Below are 15,877 nucleotides of genomic sequence, written 5' to 3'. Positions count from 1 at the left end.
TGAGCAGTGATTTACTGATGCTTAAAGTGAAACCATCAACATGATAAATAACAATAAAAATGTAACAATATTGTGCCTGGGGGTCCCCTTAGTCTGCCTGTAAAATAGCACATCTGTACCATGTATAGAACCTGCTGCAGCAATAATGACATTAAGCCCCGGTTCACACTTATGCGAGTGCGGGGTTCGCATGTAATGTCGGAGCGCACTGCTCCTTCATTACATGCGATCGGCTGTGCGGTGCGAGTTTAGCCATACACTTTGTATGGCTAAATTCACACCCGCACCCGCAGCAAACTCGCACAGGACCCTTTTTGGCAGCCGCATCAGGATCGGATCGCACAGCGGTTCACACTTGTGCGATCCGATCCTGTGCGAACTGCAAGATCGCACTGCGATATGCGATCAAACTGCGGGTGTCGTTAAGATTACATTGACACCCCCAGCGTATCGCATATGGCAGTGTGAACTGCCGGGGGTGCGTGTGCGATGCGGGAACAGGCTGCGGATTCGCAGCCTTCCCGCATCGCATAAGTGTGAACCGGACCTTATAAAGCCAAAAAAAAATTAAATTTTCCCTGCAAGCTTTCTTTATTTTGTAAACAACGGCTTGGGGAGCCTGTCTGTATGATGAGGCCACAATTTAGTGCACTCAGAACAAAATTACAGATTTTTTGGATAAATTTGCAGACATTGGATAGAAGTAACAGGTGCGTAAAATTGGTCTTTGGGTGTCAGAGGTGCCTTAACACCATAACGCTATAGAGGTACTCCTTATGAAGGCCTTGCTGTAAAAAAATTGAAATGATATGCCTCAGTCAAACAGTGGCATGGGAAAATGGGCTTTGGGTGTTGGTGGTGAACAAGGAGGCAGAATAAGCCACCCTGGCAGCTGCAGTGGACTGTGCACTAGTCTCTTGGTGATGTAGGACGAGGAGGAAGAGGATGGTTTAGTAAGCCAATCCACCACCTCCTCTGCATGCTGTGGCTGGATAGCATGGGCAACATCACTCAACAGAGGAAATTATGCCCTGCCTGAGGACAGAACACGTCCATCTTTGCCTGTAGACACAGACGTTGCTGGCCCTCTCACAGTGCCATGGGAACATCTACCTCTCCTTACTGGCCTCCCAGACATGATGGGGGGGCTTATTAACAAAATGTAATAAAGATGGGGAAATGTGTATGCGGATGCACTTTATTCAATGAATAGTGGTATTTGGTGCACTTTAACTTGAGTACTCACTACACAGACACACTCCACTGACACACTACAATATACTGCAGTAAAACTGCACTGATGCACTGCAATATACTGCTGTAAACGTGCACTAACGTACAGGAGTATACTGCGTTAAAAGTGCAATAACACACTGAAAAATACTGCATTAAAATGTGCACTAATGCACTGCAATATACTGCGGTAAACCTGCAATAATGCATTGAATTTATACTGCGTTAGATGTGCAGTAACGCACTGCAATATACTGCAGTAAATCTACAATAACGCACTGAAATATACTGCGTTAAATGTAAAGTAAGGCACTGAATTATACTGCGTAAATGTGCACTAAAGCACTGCAATACACTCCGGTAAACCTGCAATAACGCTCTAAAATATACTGTGTTAAATGTGCACTACCACACTGCAATATATTGCGGTAAACCTGCAATAATGCATTGAAGTGTAAAAAATAATAATAATAATAATAATAATAATTAAACATTTTAATAAATAATTTAAAAAAATCATAAAATAAAATAATTGTAAACCTTTTCAACACTTAAAAAAATATATATATTTAAATGTAAAAAATAATTAAAAAGGGCCAATTCACACAGGTTCTCTGTTATGTTTGTGTCCTCTAATAATGATTTTAGTGTACTTTTATTGAAAATATTGTCTTAAAATATTGGGGAGGGGGGCCCTGCCAGGTAGGCTGTTCAGGGCCCCGTGATTTCTAACAGCAGGCCTGGTCCAGACACCTAGGTTTTGAGAAACAGAGGCATATTGGATTCAGTTAAAGCCCATAAATCCACTTCCTGCTCAAAGTGGTCTCTGCTTCCAAGCAACCCACATATGTTTTCCTTCCCTGTACATGTCCCCAGCATGGTTCCAAGGCTCGGCACTCCCATCAGTGGACCCAGGTCCAACATGAAGGGTGTCAATGAGTACAGGGGAAGCAAACAAGGAAAGTCCATTTTTCGTGTGGCACAAAAGCCTTAATCACTGTCCAAACAGAATCTACTTATTCAGCTAAACAGGTATCTACACCACTCAGCCAAACATTATGATCACTGACAGGTAAAATGAATGACATTGATTATATAGCTCCAGTGGCAGCTAAAAGTGGGTGCGATATATTAGACATCAAGTGAACATGTTGTCCCTGAAGTTGATGTGTTGAAAGCAGAAAAATGGGCAAGCGTAAGGATTTGGGCGACTTTGGCAAGGGCCAAATTATAATAGCTAGATGACTGGGTAAGAGCAACTCCAAAACTGCAGCTCTCATGGGATGTTTCTGGACTGCAGTGGTCAGGATCTACCAAAAGTGGCCCAAGGAAGGAATAACTGTGAACCAGCGTTAGAGTCGGGTGGCCAAGGCTCGTTGATGCATGTGGGGAGTGAAGGCTGGTCCATGGAGTCTGATTCAATAAAAGAGCTATGGCAGCTGAAAAGTAAAAGCTATTTCTGACAGAAAGTTGTCAGAAAACGCAGTACAATGCAGTTTTCCTCAGACTGGGCAAGGTGCCCATTCTGACCCGTGTCCACAGCCAAACATACCTACAATGGGCTCAGAACTTGACCATGGAGCATTGAAAGAAAATAGTCTGGTCTGATGAATTGTGTTTTCATGTATATCATATGTATATCCAGGTGCATGTGTGTCATTTACCTAGGGAAGTGATGGCACCAGGATGCACTATGGGAGAAGGCAAGCCCATGAGAATGTGTGAAGCTTTGTCTAGTGGAGTCCATACATCCACGGGTCAGGGATGATTTGGCGACCAATGGGGGACCTACTCAATATTAGGTGGGTGGTCATAAGGTTATGGTGGTAGATATGTTATCGCTAATCCCATGCAGCACACAGATGCAGAGTTATTATAGCATTTTAAAGGAATTGTTCTATATCGTGTGTAATATATGCAGTATTACTGTGTTGTATTGTAAATGGTGTGGCGATTGGACTTGGTTCTTGTTATAGTTTGTGATATAAAAGCTAGCCAGTAGAGTTGAAGTTTAGATTGGTGTTAAATTCAAACAATATTTTATGAATGTGGAAGTCTTGAGCTGAATTCTGATTTTGGGGTAATTTTTAGTGGTTCAGATTGCCAGAAGGCTTCAGGGGGAGAAAGTGAACAAAGGACGCTCCAAAGAATTTTTGTCTTACATTTGCTTCTGATATGGCCTGTGTCCCCTTAGCTTGCCTGGCAATGCACCAGGTCCCACTCTTCTATGTTATTATACCTTATAGAATTTTTAAAAGAAATTGCTCAGTGTTTCCTGGCCCCATTATCCTATCAGGCAGGGCTGTGAAGAGCTTTCTAAGCCAATTAAATTTTTTGTGTCATTAGCTGTCCAATCACAGCTGATCACAAAAGTAAACAGAAGCTGACAGGAGAGCAGAAGAGAGCTGATAACCAGCTTCTCTAAAAGAGACATGTACACTGATAATCAGGGCACTGTATATCAGTGTCCTGATTATCTGCACAGTCCCAGCAATGCCCATCAGTGCTGCCAATGTGTGCCCACCAGTGCTGCCAATCTGACCCACCAGTGTTGCCAATAAGTGCCCATCAGTGCTGCCAATAAGTGCCCACAAGTGCTGCCAATAAGTGCCCATCAGTGCCTTCTGATCAATACCGCCTATCAGTGCCACCTATCAGTGCCCATCAGTGCAGCCTATTATTGCCACCTATCAGTGCCTATCAGTACCACCTATCAGTGCCCATCAGTGCAGCCTCATCAGTGCCCACCAGTGCCTCATCATCAGTGCCCACCAGTGCTGCCTCATTAGTGCCAATCAGTGCCGCCTCATCAGTGCCCATCAGTGAAGCCTCGTTAGCGTACATCAGTGAAGGAGAAAAATTACCTGTTTGCAAATTTTATAGCAAACTATAAAAAATGTTTTTTGTTTTTTTCACAATTTTCAGTCTTTTTAAATTTATTTAGCAAAAAAAAAAACCCCAGTGTTGATTAAATACCACCAAAAGAAAGCTCTATTTGTGTGGAAAAAAAATGATAAAAATGTAGTTTGGGTACAGAGTTGCATGATCATTCAAGGTGTAACAGCGCTGAAAGCTGAAAATTGGCCTGAGTAGGAAGGGGGTAAGAGTGCCCAGTAGGCAAGTGGTTAAATGGTATAGGAGTGCATGGCACAAGATAATTACCCCCCTAAGGTGGCAGAAAGTAAAAATATGACCCTGTGTGAATGAGGTGAAAATGGAAAAATACATTTTTCTGAATCATTAAAAAATAGAAAAATTACCCATCCACTACCATCACCACTATTGACAAAATATAGGATACTGTTCCACTCCGCCTATGCTTCCTTGAATTTAGTGATAACATTGCATACTATATTACTTTGTATGCATTTGCACATGAAAAATTTTTGCAAGGCAAGAATGAATCATGTCATAATTCAAAAGTCATCCTATATATAGTTTTTGTTTTTGCATGGAGCACTTCATGTATAAATTCATAATGCATCATGCCCATAGGCTCGTTATGCAAGTCGCATTTCTCTGTTATAATAAATGAAATGTTTATTGTACGTAAAATGGGGAAAGCTAGAAATAAAAATAAACACTATGTCATATCTTTCTCAGAGTGTGTTATTGACTCTCCTGATGAGCTGCTTAGTGTTTTATGAAGGTTTTATGATGTTCTGGACACCTTGTTGATGTATAGCCTTCGTGGAACCCTCATAATATTAAGCAATATTAAGAAATTTGGCAGATAATATTTCAGAGAGACGGTAGAAAAATGGAACGCATACAACATTTTTATGGCTTCATTTTAAGGTTGTATCTCCTGATATCTAGCTAAATCAAGGCAGCTTGTTAGGAGTTTTTACCCTCATAGGATGTGTTTTATACTATTGTAGCGCTACCCATGAAAGAACAGCTGGTTAAGATGGGTCCTTTGTTCCTGGCCTCGACCTTCTCAAAAACCTCAGCCCCACTGGCACACCAGGAGCACACAAACACCCAATATCACAAGAAATCACTGAAAATAGTGAAATCACTGAAAACTGAAAAAGTACCCAGCAATAATGCTATTTCAAAGAAACAGGAACCAAATGCATTAGTAAAGACACATTTTCTATATTGTTGCCCAATAAAACCAATAAAGAAAATGAACAACAAAGGTAATAACACAATTTGGCATACAGAATGATTAATATTAAAGACAAGGCATAGAAGGACACTTGCCATCCAAATAAGCCTAAACAGTAACAAAATCACCTGAAATGCAACAATGAGCTGTAATAAGACTTTTTCTATAAACCACAGGAGCTATACTGCCAGAGTACACTAATGGCAGTTACGCTAGGCCTAAAACTGTCTGGTAAGCACTGTCAGCATTAGACAAGAACGGGTAAATAAGTCAGAGGGGCAGGTTATGTGACCAGGGCACTCCTTAGGGTGTTTTTTTTCTGCTGGCTATCAATGGGACCCATTAAGAAGCATTGGGGTACTTAATGAAAATCTTAATGAATCTGCATGTAGTGGATGTGTGCTATAGGTGTAGGATAGACTTAACATAGATACAGCGTGCAGTTTAGAAGAAGTCACAGTTCAGCATAATGCTGGTAAAGAGTTGGTATGGGCACAGTAAAGGCTGGTAAAGATGCAGTGGCTGGTATAGGTGTGGTATGCGCAGAGTGCACTTAGTGTCCGGCTCTCAGCTGATCCGCTTTGTGAACAATGTCAGTAATGGGGAGATGGCCCTCTCACCAGCTCCCATGATACAGCTGCACAGCTGCAGACATCAAGGGCAGAAGAAGCCCTCTCAGTCTCTCTCCAAAGCCTCTGTCAAACAGCAATGGGAGGCGATGGCAGATGAATGCTCTGACCTCTTGGTGGCAGTGGTGCAGGTGTACTGGCAACAAGTGTTCTGGCACAGTCACGGAATCGGTACCCTGCATGTGTGGCCTCTCTGCGGTCAGTAGACAGCCAATGGTCCCCTGTGTCCGCTGTCCCTTGGCACCCAAAAAACCCAGAACTTTCCTAGACAGTGCAACAAAAGTCCCCCTTAACCTTTCCCGAGTCCCATAGGTTAATGTGACCTGTTTTTTGGCAGCCATTCCACACAATGCAATGGTCCTTCCACAAAACTAAACATCCCAGTGTACATTGCTTCTGTATCCTCCTGCTGCTGATTGGCTGAGTGGCAGCTGCCAGGAGAATAGGGGGGAGATCTAGTGCGCAGGGAATTGCACAAATCAGCCGACACATGGCTACACACTCCCACACTAAAACTCTTTGGTACCCAAAGATGGGACAGAGTCCTTTGAGCACATAGGGTTAGTTAATAACAATCAACTAAACTGAGACAAATAACTTTATCTAAACATCAATCAACATTTACACAAACCTAGATAATTCTCAGTAACATATGAATTTGATAGAGGGGCCTTCTACCAATTATTGATTAAGGCCCGGTTGTCCTGTCTGTGGGCCATCAATTTAGGCATGACCCACCTGGGTGTGTTAGAGAGTGGGTACAGGTCACCCCCTACCAAATTGGTGGTGAGGAGGATGAGCTTATTATTAGTCTGTTGTCTTGTGAATATGACTTCCGCTGAGCTTTCTCCCAAGGTGTCATGTGTCAGTCTTTTTGGGGGCCGAATGACTCGCCTAACTCTTCTTGCAATTCAGCAGGTTCAGCCTCATCCATGTCTGATGCTGCCTCTACATGGCCTTGGTCAGTTTCTACATCTTCTGCTGTTGATGAGGTCCTGTGGGACCTCGAACAGCCAACTTTGAGGCGTGAACTCTGGCATTTCAAGGCTGAGGGCTATCGGATCTGTTTCTTGGGTTAGAGCAGAGGTAGTGGTTTTGTCAGGAGGAGGGGGCCACAGCCAGTCTAATCTCATGCGCAGCTCAGTGTAGAATCAATACCCAGAAGCCTCCAGGCTGAAGATGTCAGAGGCCGGGCTGCAACTACAGGGATCACAGGATTGGAGAGCAGGTAAGTAAAATTTTGCTTTAAGGCCTATGATTTTTTCCCCATTGGAGAGATTTCCCTTTACTACCCGTCCAAAGACACAGGAAGAGGAAGTCTCTCTAAACCCAGGGAATATCCCCCCTTGGTCAGAACACAAAGAATCAGGTGTCTTCAGTAAAAGTTTTCCCTTTACTTCTTGTTCTAGTGACAACTCTAAAAGTTTGTATTTCACATTGGTTTCTGTTCTAGGGACAGTGGTCACTGGACAAGTAGAGAAGATACAGCTCCTCACAGTCACACACAGCAATAAAAAAACTGACAGGGGTTATAACCCTTCCACACTATCTAAATCTAAAGGCTCGTTCACACCAGAACGTAGTTCCCACACTACATTCAAAACTCATGGGTATGAGATCTGCTGCAGTGGTCAATATGTACCTAATGACACCCCAAAGGCAGACGCAGTGCATTTTTACTGCATCAAATCGCAGGGTACCAGAGTATCATGCAATTTGGTGCAGTGCGTTTTTGAAGCGCTCTATTTTTTTGTAGGATCCAGTGCGATTTCCAGAGATGTATAGGAACTAAGTAGAACTACTTCACTACTGTACTTAAGTACCGAAAGGCGGTATCTGTACTTTCCTGGAGTAGAATTTTTTTCTCCTACTTCCACTTTTACTTCACTACATTTTTTCAATGATTTCAATACTTCTACTCTGATATTTTTTTTTTGTGCTGCTTAGTTACTCGTTACTATTATAAAAATTACCACTGCCAGAACAGTAGATGGCAGGTTTCATGAAGTTCAAAACATGTGTATTATCAGTACATATGAAAATAAATGCTACTATATGTATAAATAAAAGCTGCATTTGAAATAATAAAAAAAACAATATGATGTTTAAACTTTTGACTTCTTTCTTTAATAACTACATAACACAGTACTTGTACTTTTACTTTCAGTACTTGAGTAGCAATTTTTTTTTAAAACTACTGGTACTTTTACTTTCAGTACTTGAGTAGCAAAACTTTAAAAAAAACTACTTGCAATACTTAAGTACAAAAAATGTTCAATACTTTAGTACTTCTACTCAAGTCATTTTTTGATCGAGCACTTGTACTTTTACTCAAGTATGGGTTTTGAGTACTTTATACAACTCTGGCGATTTCAGCCCATACAAACTAATAGCCTGAAAATCACACCTGACAGAGCCCCACAGGAATAGCACAGGGACATGGACTGCGTTCAGTGCGATTCAGGAATGAACTGGCCCTAAAAAAGGTCTGGGCTTCACATACACTTCACATAAATCAAACTTCCATGTGCTTACTATTTTAGTGAAAATATTTAAAGAAATCATTTTTCCCATCTATAAGTTGTTATCCTGATAAATGTAATAATTGTCACCCATTCTATTGCGGTATATGTTGAGTGGACCTTCATTGAGAGGTACTTGCTATTATCAATAGTTATTTTAAAAATGCCAGTACCATTGTTTTAGAAAATCACAGTATAAGCAGGAATACTCCTTTAGGTCCGGTTCACACTTCTGCGATGGGGGAAGGCTGCGAATCCGCAGCCTGTTCCCGCATCGCACACGCACCCCCGGCAGTTCACACTGCCATATGCGATACGCTGGGGGTGTCAATGTAATCTTAACGACACCCCCAGTTTGATCGCATATCGTAGTGCGATCTTGCAGTTCGCACAGGATCGGATCGCACAAGTGTGAACCGCTGTGCGATCCGATCCTGATGCGGCTGCCAAAAAGGGTCCCTGTGCGTGTTTGCTGCGGGTGCGTTGCGAATTTAGCCATACAAAGTGTATGGCTAAACTCGCACCGCACAGCCGATCGCATGTAATGAAGGAGCAGTGCGCTCCGACATTACATGCGAACCCCGCACTCGCACAAGTGTGAACCGGGGCTTAAACAGTAACAATTGGCAGATTCATTCTACTGTGCGATTACATGGTAGAAAATCAGCTGTAAAATAGAACACATTGTTCTACGCTTTATACCCATATTCTACAGATTTCTACATATTTATTTATTTCAAAAATGTAAATATTGTTTACATACCCTTTATTCTTGCAACTATAGAGTTCATATTGTCTAAGCTAGTAAAAGTTTAAATTTGATTTGCTACACAGAAATAAAAAGATGTGCACAAAAAATCACATTTTTAAAGTTCTACTAAATATTTTATTTGGAAATTTACATTTAGAAAGTCAAATCTTATTTTCCTTGTAAACTCTTTAATATTGCATGCCAGTGCAAGGACAATAGCTATACACAAAGGAGGCTAAGTGTTGACATTTTATGATTTGCACAGACCATTAGGCCATTATGAAATGAAAGTGTGTTTATTCAAATGGAAATGCTGTAAAAGTGTTTCATAACATTGTCCAGAATCATACATTTCTAGTGTATGGCCATGGTTAGATCTTTTCACAAAATCAGGGGCGTCTCTTTCCTCGTATATTTATTATGTAAAGAATAAGTAGTGCTAATGCTAGAAAATAAGGTACCATCAATAAAAGTTTACAGCAATAGGAATTTATTCTATGAACGTTTTCTTATAATCCTGTCAAGATCCATATGACATTAGGATTGTGTTTCTTTGCGTGACATGTGATAGGTGAGTAGGCGTGTGTCAAGGACAAATGTTGTTTAGCATTGAAACATTGCAAGCTTGTGTAATTTTATTATATTTTAAATTTTTAATTAGGTCCAAGTTCACCCTTAAAAGAGTTGTGTATTCTATGCATTAAGATAAAAAAACTTTGTGTGCAGCAGCCTCCCCAGCACCCCCTAATACTTACCTGAGCCCCATCTCTTTCCAGCAATGTCCACGAGTCCCCCGGCTTTCCAGGACTCTCTTTTTTTGATTGGCTGAGACACAGCCGCGACGACATTGGCTCCCGCAGGTTTCGATCAATGTCAGTTAGGCAATCAGGAGAGAGAAGGGCGGGGCTGAACGGCAGCTCCGAGTCTGAATGGACACACAGAGCTGCAGCTTGGCTTGGGTGCCCCCACAGCAAGCTGCTTGCTGTGGGGGCACTCAACAGGTGGGAGGGGCCAGGAGCAGCAACGAGGGCCCCCGAGAAGAGGAGGATCCAGGCTACATTGTGCCAAACCAACTGTTCAGAGGAGGTAAGTATAACATGTTTGTTATTTTAAAAAAAAAATTATAATAAAACGAGACTTTACAATCACTTTAAATACTAGACACGTTCAGTTTCTTTAATCAGACAGGAAAAATGCCCGCTAAAGCTATAGCCACTAAAAAGATGGTAATGATGGAGATGTCATAAATGAAATTAAAGGGGGTAAGAAGAAGGCAATGCCATAGTTGGAACTGAGGAGAGATGGAGATGGCATAGCTGGTATTGAGGGTAGAAGGTTATGTAACAACTAGTAGTAAGTGGAGAAGGAGATGTCATAATGAGGACTGAGTGAAGAAGAGGTCTAAGACGAGAGTGAGAGGAGACAGATGTCATAAACATTGGCGAGTGGAGGAGGGGGGGTTCTAGTGGAGAGTTTAGGAAGAAGGACATGTTATGGGGAGATGATGTCAAAGCTGGGAATGAAGGGAGAAAGAGATGTAATAGTTGGAACTGAGGAGAGATTGAGATGGCATAGCTGGTATTGAGGGTAGAAGGTTATGTCACAACTGGTAGTAAGTGGAGAAGGAGATGTAAGAGTGGCGAATGAGTGAAGAAGATGTCCAAGACGAGAGTGAGAGGAGACATATTATAAGTATTGGCGAGTGGAGAAAGAGAGGTCCTAGTGGAAGTATAGGAAGAAGGAGATGTTATATGGAGAAGATGTCAAAGCTGGGAATGAAGGGAGTAAGAGATGTCATAGTTGGGACTGAGGAGAGATGAAGAAGTTATAGCTGGTATCGAGAGAGAAAAGTTATCTCACACATGGTTGTGACATAAAAATGGCAGTTGCTAAAGCTTCACTATAAACATCCAACTGAATACTTTTAACCACTTAAGCCCCGGAAGATTTTACCCCCATTCCGACCAGGGATTTTTTTGCGATTCGGCACTGCATGACTTTAACGGACAATTGCGCAGTCGTGCGACGCTGTACCTAAACAAATTTGACGTCCTTTTTTTCCCACAAACAGAGCTTTCTTTTGGTGGTATTTAATCACCTGTGCGATTTTTACTTTTTGCGCTATAAACAAAAAAAGAGCTTCAATTTTGCAAAAATAACAATATTTTTCAAATTTTTTTATATAAACCCCCCCCCCCCAAAAAAAAATGTAAAAATCTAAATTTTTTAACATTTTCGGCCAATTTGTTTTATTCTACATATGTTTGGTAAAAAAAATCGCAAAAAGCTTATTTTGATTGGTTTGCGCAAAAGTTATCGTGTTTACTAACAAAGGGAAAGATTTTTGTCATTTTTGTTGTTTTTTTTAACGCGTAATGGCGGCGATCTGCGATTTTTTTTTTGCGGGACTGCGACATTGCGGCGCACCCCTGACTGACATTTTTGACACTTTTGGGGTTACCAGTGACATTTCTACAGTAATCAGTGCTATACATATGCACTGCTACTGTAAAATGACACTGGCAGTGAAGGGGTTAACTTTGTTTTAGAGGGAGGGGTTATGTGTGTCCCTAGGGGCGTGATTCTAACTGTGATTAGCTGTGGCTTGAGGTGTATGAACAGTGATCAACGGTCCTACATAGTAGAACCGTATGATCACTATTCATACACAGGGGAGAATGACAGGCGGCTTGTTTACATTAGCCGCCTGTCTTTCTCCCTCTGCACCGACGATCGCCGAGTGATCGGGTCCGCCGGTCACACGCGCGGGGGGGGGGGGTCCGTGACCACGCGGGAGCGTGCCTCCGGGGGCGCGCGCTCGCTCCCTAGACCCTCACAGGCTAGGGACGTAGTACTACGTAGCTATGCCTGTGAGGGGCTGACCGCCGCAGTAAATAGTCGTGCGGCGGTCGGCAAGCGGTTAATAGCAGTTTCTAGTGGTTGTATCATTCCTGATTCTGATAAATTTACAGTGCCAGCTGCACAGGTAAGAAGACTGATCAGATAGGAATAAACAAACATGTTAAGCATAAATGTGTTCTGAAATGTGATTACTAATTTACTCTAAAGTTGTTATTTAAATTAATAAATTAAAAAGCTATACACATAAATATAAAAAACATATTAATTAGTTCCCTTAGCTGACCAATGCCTACTGATACAGAAAGCCCAAATACAAGCAAGTGTGAGCAAACAAAGCTGTAGAGTGTAGCATTGCAGAATATTTATTTCTAGCATTTATATATGATCCTGGTACTCTTCTCCGGTGCATTTTAAAAGGTCTGCATCATCCATCTAATGCAATGTAAATATATGTTTGCAAAGACACAAGAAAACTTTGCTTTCATTATTTTTCTTTGCTGATTGATCCCACACAAATGAATTAATCCCAGGGTGGCTGTGCTTTGTCTCTTCTTAGAAATAGATGCTGCTCAGCACGTACATAGTATGAATTAATCAACCTTCACAGTATGCAACTTCAGGCATAAAATAGCAGGCTTGTGCTGCAGAAGATTTTCATTTGAATTCGAAAAGCAGAACATATTCATTATACCTGCAGCAAGGGCTTGAAAATGGCCCAACCTTAAATGTGTCTTAGAGAAATCAATCTTTTGTCTTAATGTTAAAAATGTATCTTTGGTGATTTTATGGGGCTTTGGGTAATAAAAGAGAAATGCTGGTAAATAATGTGATTTTCAGTGTTTGTGTGATGCTTTAGAGGTTTCAGAGATTTTACTGGGGCTGATCGGGGCCCAATTTACAGAGCCTGTAGGCGTAGGATCTATGCCATGTTAATCCTTCACATCAGCTGGATACCCCCAAACCACTAGCCTGTTATGCTGATTAAAGTAGATATAAACCCTAAGTAAATTCGATTTATTTTTCTAAAGCACTATGTATCGGAATTGCCAAAACTTGTTTTAACATTTTTTCATATTAGCATTGCTGATCTTCTCTGGCCTATTGCAACTGCTTTCTGTCAATCTGCACTCCATCGATAGCTGCACATCACTTTTAAGGGCGGGTTTCCTATTGGTGAGGTCTTGAGGTCTTCTCAAGTCAGAGTGACAATGTAGTAGAACAGTTAGCAGACAGGGACAAAGACTTGTCATCCAATAACAGAAAGTGTGTGAACAAGGACCTGCATGGTAGGATCCCTGGATTTTTAAATTAAAGATCCAGGTTTTAAAAGTATAAAAATCAGCTTGTAATTAGTTTAACATGTCAGAAATATGAGGCTTTAATTACTGGATTTACTTATACTTTAACCACTTAAGCCCCGGAAAATTTTACCCCCTTCCTGACCAGGGCCTATTTTGCGATTCGGCACTGCGTGAATTTAACGGACAATTGCGCGGTCGTGCGACGCTGTACCCAAATTAAATTGACAACCTTTTTTTCCCACAAACAGAGCTTTATTTTGGTGCTATTTGATCACCTGTGCGACTTTTTGATCATGCGCTATAAACAAAAAAAGCGACAATTTGGCAAAAATAACAATATTTTTCACATTTTTTTTATATGAGATTACCCCCCCCCCCCCCGCCCCCCAAAATGTAAAAATCTAAATATTTTAACATTTTAGGCCAATTTGTTTTCTGCTACATATGTTTGGTAAAAAAAAATCGCAAAAAGCATATTTTGATTGGTTTGCGCAAAAGTTATTGCGTTTACTAACTAAGGGAAAGATTTTTGTCATTTTTATTGTTTTTTTTTAACGAGTAATGGCGGCAATCTGCGATTTGTTTTGCGGTACTGCGACATTGCAGTGGACAGATCGGACCCTTGACTGACATTTTTGACACTTTTGGGGGTACCAGTGACATTACTACAGTAATCAGTGCTATACATATGCACTGTTACTGTAAAAATGACACTGGGAGGGAAGGGGTTAACTTTATTGGAGAGGGAGGGGTTAAGTGTGTCCCTAGGGGCATGATTCTTACTGTGATTGGATGTGACTGTGTGTGTAACAGCACAGATCAACGGTCCTACATAGGGGAGAATGACAGGCGGCTTTGTTTACATTAGCCGCCTGCCTTTCTCCCTCTCCACCCGACGGTCACACGCGCGGGCTTCTTAGGGAACGAGTGGGGGCGAGCGCGAGCTGCTATTGGCTTCCAGGCTAGTGACGTACTAGTATGTCACTTTGCCTGGGAGGGGCTGACCGCCGCCGTATATAGTCTGGCGGCGGTCGGCAAGTGGTTAATTACACAGGAAACATAGTCAGAAATACATTTTAGCATTTAGCATTGTTAAAGGCTACCTACATTTTCAGTTTTGATTGGCTCCTTGTGTTTACCAGAAGTGCTTATAGAAAGTCAAACGGCCGGTATCCTTTGCAAAGCAATCAGAATCTCATCTTTGGTGAGATACTTTTTATCTCATTTGCACTTATAATGGGATGCTGCAGTGTTTATTGTAATACTGCGCCTAATCAGTATTTTATAGTGAAACATATATTTGTTAAATAAATTGCCCAGGTAATAAAAAAAAAAAAAAAATGTAACATTCACTGCAATACTCACATTGGGGCTCTTCAGTAATGCTTTTGTAAAATTGTTCTGGCAATAGAAAATTCTGTGCCTAATTCATGAAAACATAGTTATCGAGGTTGAAAAAAGACATCAGTCCATCCAGTTCAACCTATGATGTGTGTGTGTGTTTGATGTTAACCTTACATTGTATACCCCTGTATGTTGTGGTCTTTAAGGTGACTGTCTAATAATTTTTTTAAACTATCAATGCTCCCTGCTGATACCACTGCTTGTAGAAGAGAGTTCCACATCCCCACAGCTCTGACGGTAAAGATCCCCCTACGTATTTTAAGGTTAAACCGTATTTCCTCTAGTTATAGTGAGTGGCCACGTGTCTTATTGAATTCCCTTTCTCTGAAAAGTTTGTTCCTTATGCTAGGGTCACCAGTACAATATTTGTACATTGATATCATATCCCCCCTCAAGCGTCTCTTCTCCAGAGAGAATAAGTTCAGTGCTTGTAATCTTTCCTCATAGCTTCGATCCGTTATTCCCCTAATTATTTTTGTTGCCCTTCTCTGGACTCTTTCCAGTACCAGCACATCCTTCCTGAGGACCGGTGCCCAGAACTGGACAGCATACTCCAGAGGTGGCCGGACCAGAGTCTTGTAGAGTGGGAGAATAATCTCCTTATGTCTGGAGTGAATCCCCTTTTTTAAACATGCCAGTATTCTGTTGGCTTTGCTTGCAGTGGCTTGGCATTGCCTGCCACTGCCAAGCCTGTTGTCCACTAGGACCTCCAGGTCCTTTTTCATCTTAGATTTACCCAGAGGTTCCCTCCCCCTAGCAAGTAGCTTGTGCTCGTGTTTCTGATGCCCAAGTGCATTACCTTACATTTTTCAACATTAAACCTCATCTGCCATGTAGTTGCCCACCCCATTCTTTTGGTCAGGTCTGCTTGTAAGGTTTCCACATCCTGTATAGAAGTTATTGCCCTACTTAGTTTAGTATCATCTGCAAACACAGAGATTGTGCTAGATATCCCCTCCTCTAGATTATTTATGAATAAATTAAACAGAATAACATAAAAAAAGACCAACACAAAGTTGTCATAGAGAGAAAAGGCCAAAGTGTTGTCTCTGTACCCCTCC

At 41.5% G+C, this 15,877-nt stretch overlaps 1 protein-coding gene across 9 annotated transcripts in view; it reads left to right on the top strand.

The window, feature by feature from the left end:
- GRIA4 (glutamate ionotropic receptor AMPA type subunit 4) overlaps positions 1 to 15,877 on the top strand; it is a 526,033-nt gene that overhangs the window by 336,188 nt on the left and 173,968 nt on the right. The gene's annotated exons all lie outside the window — the stretch shown is intronic.

The sequence above is a fragment of the Pelophylax lessonae genome (genome assembly GCF_965119305.1).
Source record: "Pelophylax lessonae genome assembly, chromosome: 2".
Lineage (NCBI taxonomy): Eukaryota > Metazoa > Chordata > Amphibia > Anura > Ranidae > Pelophylax > Pelophylax lessonae.
This window is presented reverse-complemented; position numbering and strand designations above follow the sequence as displayed.